Raw genomic sequence first — 6000 nt, 5'->3', positions numbered from 1 at the left:
TTATCTTTGTTTCCTATACTAGACTAAGCCATATGAGATCTGAGAACTTATATTTTCAATGTATCCTAAGTGCCTCATATTGTGCTTGGCATAGAGAAGGCCCTCTATAATATTTGTGGATGAAAAAAAAATGAACAAAGGAATGAATGAATGATGAATACTTATATTCACATAAGTCTTTGAAATTTATAATGCTCTCTAATATGTTACTATACTTGATTCTCATCACAGACCTTTGATAATGTAGAAATTGCTAGTCCTATTTTAAAATGAGTCTTTAAGACCTGCTAATCTGTTCTCTCTCCTAGTTAAAAACATGAATATATGATAAATTAGAAACCATAAAGTAAGGTTAAGCTTGGTCATTATGCTTCAGTGAAAAAAGAGATAACGAAATTAGTTATTATCAAACTGAAGAAGTAACTTAACTGACTCAATTTTAAATAAATCATTGATGAGTTTATTTCGATCACATAAAAACTTTGAAATGAGCAGCAGTAAAATGAAGTAATTTATTCTAGTAAAGTGAGTGTATGCTTTGCTGGGACAGGTTTCTTACTCAGATAAATTCTTGTAGCTTGTCTATTAAATCTGCATCAGTGCCAATCTCAAATATTCTTCTGATGTGTCTCATATTAGTGCCTTGTAGTATAGCCAGAGTGTTTTAAAAGCTTGTGGTTTTTACGATGTTTAGAATAAAGACTCTCAGTAGAGATGGCATAACTGATGGAAAGGCAGTCCTGCACAGCCTTTTTTTCCCACATATAGCTTCATTTTGTGCCTGCGGTAAAAGGCAGGCAAAACAAACAAACAAACAAAAAAACCAAGCAAGCCAACCACCCAACCAGCAAACCAGCTAAGAGAATGACTTTGTTTAGTGATGGCTGTCTGGCTTTTTCCCTACCTTGCCTTTCACCTGAGCCACTTATCTCTGTGGTAGCCGTAGTGTCTCCTTGGTAACCTTCTTTTTATATGATCCAATATGCACGGCCAGATTTTTTTCCATAGTCACTTTGGACTGTCAATTATTATTATGGCAATAGAATTTTCCAGTAGTCCATATTGTGCTATTTTTGTCTAATATGATCCAGGATACAAGAAGATCCTATAAAGAAATTGGGGCAATTTACAGTTTTCAAACCAGGTCACTGAACTTGAATCAGATAAAGCTTCTCCTGCTTAAATTTGTTGACATCTCCTGCTTAAAATATTAAATTAGCTAACATTCTCTCCTAATTTTTTGGTCTTTGAAAGGAAGTTAGAGATGATATTGTCCTTCTTGCATCTCTTTAGAATTCAAATGATTTCTTTTTTTATAACTAAAGATGGACATTTTTCAACAACATTGGAGTGTTTACCAGATTTTACATTAGATTCAGAAATAATATCAATTAACTACTTCTCAGGATGTTATGCAAATGCTAGGATTACTTGTAACTGGATTCAGAAATTCAGCAAGTGTTCCTGAAAATAGTGCCTCCCACAAAGACTGAAGTCATGGCAGCACTTAAGTTATAAAACTGAACAAGATACAGTGGAGCTGCTGCTAAGGAGAACATAGTCTAATGGCTGAAGATAGAGGGGTCACAGAAATCAGCCTCAAAAACAGAGTTTGGTAAATTGTATAACAAATTTATGAAATACTCTGAAAATATTAAAAAATGGGAAGGTTAAAACAGTATTTTTGGAATGGGATGGCTTCAGAAAAGAAATGACAGTTGAGCTGGGAACCACCCACTGGTATTATTTTTCATCACATCCACAACCAAGATACTTCTGTGTAAGCTCTTATCTGTTTTACAAACCATGCAAACAGTATTCTGCAGTTTGTTCACTTTGAGAACACATTTCATAGCTGCTTCTCCAGTTGAAAAGTTGAACATGTCATCAGAAGGCACAAGTTTGTCTTCAGAGCACAGAGGTTGGAATTGTAACTTCCTTTTTCCCTCTTCTGTGCCATACTCACAGAATGACCAAGGAGGTTTCTGGTCTGCAGTTTGTGGCTAGGAGGGCAGTGGAGGTAGATTTCTACTCATATTATTACCAAGAGCCTTGCAGCTTATTGCTAAGAAGTGACTGGTTTTGACATTAAAAAAATCATACAGTAATAAGGTGGGCTCTCAATAGACTCTCATAGATTTCTTCCAACTTTCTTAAGTATGCCTTATCTCCAGTCTCATCTCCAGAATGTTTTAGCTATTATTAATTTCTTCCTGTGGCAATCCTTCTATCGTTTTAAACACTTTTGCAACAATGTTTACGCTTATCAGGTGTCTTGTGTTTCTCTTCCATTCAATAGCTATATATGACCATCAGCTTAGAAAAATAGAGGCCCTAAGTAAACTAACCAAGTGATTGGTCTTAAAAAATCAAGAAAGAAGATTCAACAATAGTTACCTAAAATTAAGAAGGTATTCTATCTCAAAAGTAACAGATCCTAGAACAAGCAAAAATTAAATAGACATGGGTATGAATCCTGTCTGTATGAGTTTAGACAAATTATTTAATCTCTCTGAATCTCAATTTTCTTATGTAAAAGAGTATCTCCTACATTTTAAAAATTATTGTAAGTATTAAAGAAAATATCTGTAAGTCACCAAATATAGCACCTGGTACTTAATACGCACTTAATAGTATATTAATTAGTAATGAATGCTATTCAAATGCTAGAATTGCTTGTAACTAGCTCTAGGCATTCAATGAAGTTGTATAGTTTACTCCAAAATGAGCTAAGAACTAGGCACACAGAAGCCTCCTTCTGATGAGACACACATAGCATAATAGAAATTACACTCAGGTTGAAATGAGGAGACCTGGGTTCTGATTTAGACATTGCCATCTACTAAATGTACATTTTCATAAAAAAATACTTCAACTCTTTAAGTCTGTTTTTCATATAAAGCCAATGCTAATGTTATCTTGGTAACATTTTAAATATAAATGAGGTGTTTGTATAATGGAGCCCACACTGTGAAGTTAAAAAATATGCAAGAAATGTAATCACATCCAAATTTATATGAATCATAGAGCATGCCTATTGGCCAAAAACTACTAAATTATTGTAATAGCCCTGTATTGTGATATATCGCTGTCTATAATCATGGGAAATAAGCAAATTGTATTCCTGCTAGTCACCTGTAAAATAAGTTCAAGTGATGAAATCCAAAAGTGAAAAATAAACATGAACACTAAGCTCTGATTTTCTTTTTTTTTATCTTGCCCAAATTCTAAGGGGTCTGGAAAGTCATGCCCTATAAACTGTAAATTCTCATCAAATGGATTTTATTGAGCCCTGGATATTATGAGTTACTTTCCAATATGACTCTGGCATAACAAGGAAGAAAATCAAAATATTTTACCTCAAAACATATTTCTCTGACATATATTGAAATGGCCCTGCAAAGCTATCCTTGTGGGAAAAATCCACATTCTATAAAGAATCCTCTTTCCCCATGTTTTCCTTCTTTCCTTTCCAGATCCAGGGGATAATCAACTAAGAGCCAGGCACCCTTTTAAGTCCGATTAGAAACAATTCAGGACCTACTCTCTCTGAAGTAGGCTATATGAGAGCTTCCTCTGCACAACAAAACTTGGTCTCTACAATCCTTTATCTTAACCTGAACATTTCCTTTCTATTGATCACAGGTCTTCAGATAACTCAACCAATTGTTAACGAAAAAATGTTGAAATTCATTTATAGCCTGGAAGTCCCCCCAACCCAGCTTTGAATTGTCCCACCTTTCTGAACCAAACAAATGTATTTCTTAGATGTATTTGATTGATGTCTCATGCCTCCCCAAAATATATAAAACCAAGCTGTACCCCAACCACCTTGGGCACATGTTCTCAGGACCTACTGAGGGCTGTGTCACAGGCCATGTTCACTCATATTTGGCTCAGAATAAATGTCTAAAAATATTTCACAGTTTGACTCTTTTGTCAACAAACATATAAATAAATGATTTAAGACTCATTCTTGCCAAGGTATCCTTTTTATAATGTAGCATCATTGTTGTATTTTGTGCTGAAATAACAAAAATTTCCTGAACCTTAGAACTTACTGAGTAATGTGTAAATAAGTCTCATAAAATATATTATCTAGTATATGCTGACAGTTCTCTAAGATCTTTTCACATTGAGAGCAAGCTTATTAAATTCACACTCATAGAAGATTCCAAGGGAAATACTTTCTAAATTCACAACTGTTTATTTTCAAAGATCAGGTGATAAAAATTCACTTGTGTTAGTCTAGATAAAAAAATCTAAATCATCCCATAACAAAAATGGTAAAGTAAAATTGAGAGATTACTCTAGAAATATTGCTAGAAATAGCTTTTCTAAAATTATCTATAATTTGATTTTATATTTCTATTTAAACAGTATTCTTAACTCAATATTTTAATGAAACCACATGTTCATTTTCCTATAAAGTCTTTTAAATATTTTATTCTGTGGTTGTAAATTTAGCTTCTAATTATTTTAATTTTTCAGTTTTGGAAATGTAGTAAAAATATTTTTTGGAATCCATCTAATTTCATGTTTATTTCCCATATCTTCAGGAATTTACAGTGTTTTCTTCACCTTTTTCTCCAGTGGTGACATGCCTGTTCCCTCCCTCTTCCAATTCCTATAATCCATATTCATATAATTTCCCTGGTTCTAAGACATTGCTTGTAATTGGGATACACAACCACGAGGTACAGATTGAATTTTGTGTTTATTTCCTCCTCTCTGTTTAGAGAATCAGTCCTGCCTTTCTTGCCCTGAACCCTGCCAGCGCCACCCAATTTTGCCTCTTGTCAGTATGGCTTTCTTCCCTGGCAGACCGCTTCAGAGGAGAAAATAGCTGGCGCCAATCCAAACATGTGTGAAAATAGACATGCCTGGTTTCCTAGGTAGGCAAAGAAGAAGGAGCTGTAGTTATATTTCCATATAGCGTGGGAGAACAAAGAAAGAAAAGAAAGACAAATTGAACGAAATTGAACAAACTCTTCAGTTTCCCAAAGCTACCGGTACAATAGAAGATATGCTAGATGAACTATTTTTTTAAAACAAATTTTGTTATTAGTAGTCACTTATCAGTGCCTATAAAACTGTTGTTTATCTATATGTTTGCTATGAACTTTATAATTCCTTTGAACATAATTTGTCATAGTTCTTTATTTAAAATAAAGCTCAGCTCTCTAATCGAAGCCAAGATTATTTCTTATTTTTTTATAAATAATTTTGGAATAAGTAATACTCAAGTAAAAATATATATAAAGTAAAAGTATATAAGTACATATATGTGTGTGTGTGTGTGTGTAGAAAAAACAAGAAAGTTATCCATTACATCTAATCCATGCCACAGAAATAATCACTTGAAACAGTTTAAATTGCACCTTAAGACTAATTGTAATCTAAAATATTAAAATTTGATGAATATGCTTTAAGAACTTTAACATATAGTAGAAATGGACAAACAGCACTTAAATTAGCCTAACTAAAGTTTGTTTATTAAGAGCTTGCTGTAGCTAGGGAGTCAGCAAATGTCACGTACATTTGGCAGATACTCAAACGCAGTCAGAGTTGTCAAGAGTTTTATAGTTAAAAAAGGAAAGGCTTCAGGTTTCCCCTAATTGAAGGCTGTTTGAATGCGGATAGTGGTGGGCTTACTAGAAGTGGGGCATCCTACATAATTAGTTGGGAAGCAGTTTGCCTTTCTCTGGTTGATCCTGAGTTGGGGCAAGTAAGAGACGGGGACAGGACAGTTAAGCTGAAGTCTCGGACCAAGTCAATTATCAAAGTATGACTGCTACATAAGTGTGGTTTGAATTCCAGGATCAATTGCTGCAGAAGCTGTTGCATGGTTTTCAGGGCTGGCTGTTACAGAGTGGTAGGTCAGTGTTCTCTTTTATTTATATTGTCTGGCCATTGTTACATATTCAGCTTCTCGATTAACACATAAATCCATTTTATTTCTACTATGTAGTCTATCAAATTATTTCAGAGTACATATAT

Source organism: Sapajus apella, unplaced genomic scaffold, assembly GCF_009761245.1.
Source record: "Sapajus apella isolate SASKATOON/1434 unplaced genomic scaffold, GSC_monkey_1.0 scaffold19, whole genome shotgun sequence".
Classification (NCBI taxonomy): Eukaryota; Metazoa; Chordata; class Mammalia; order Primates; family Cebidae; genus Sapajus; species Sapajus apella.
This window is presented reverse-complemented; position numbering follows the sequence as displayed.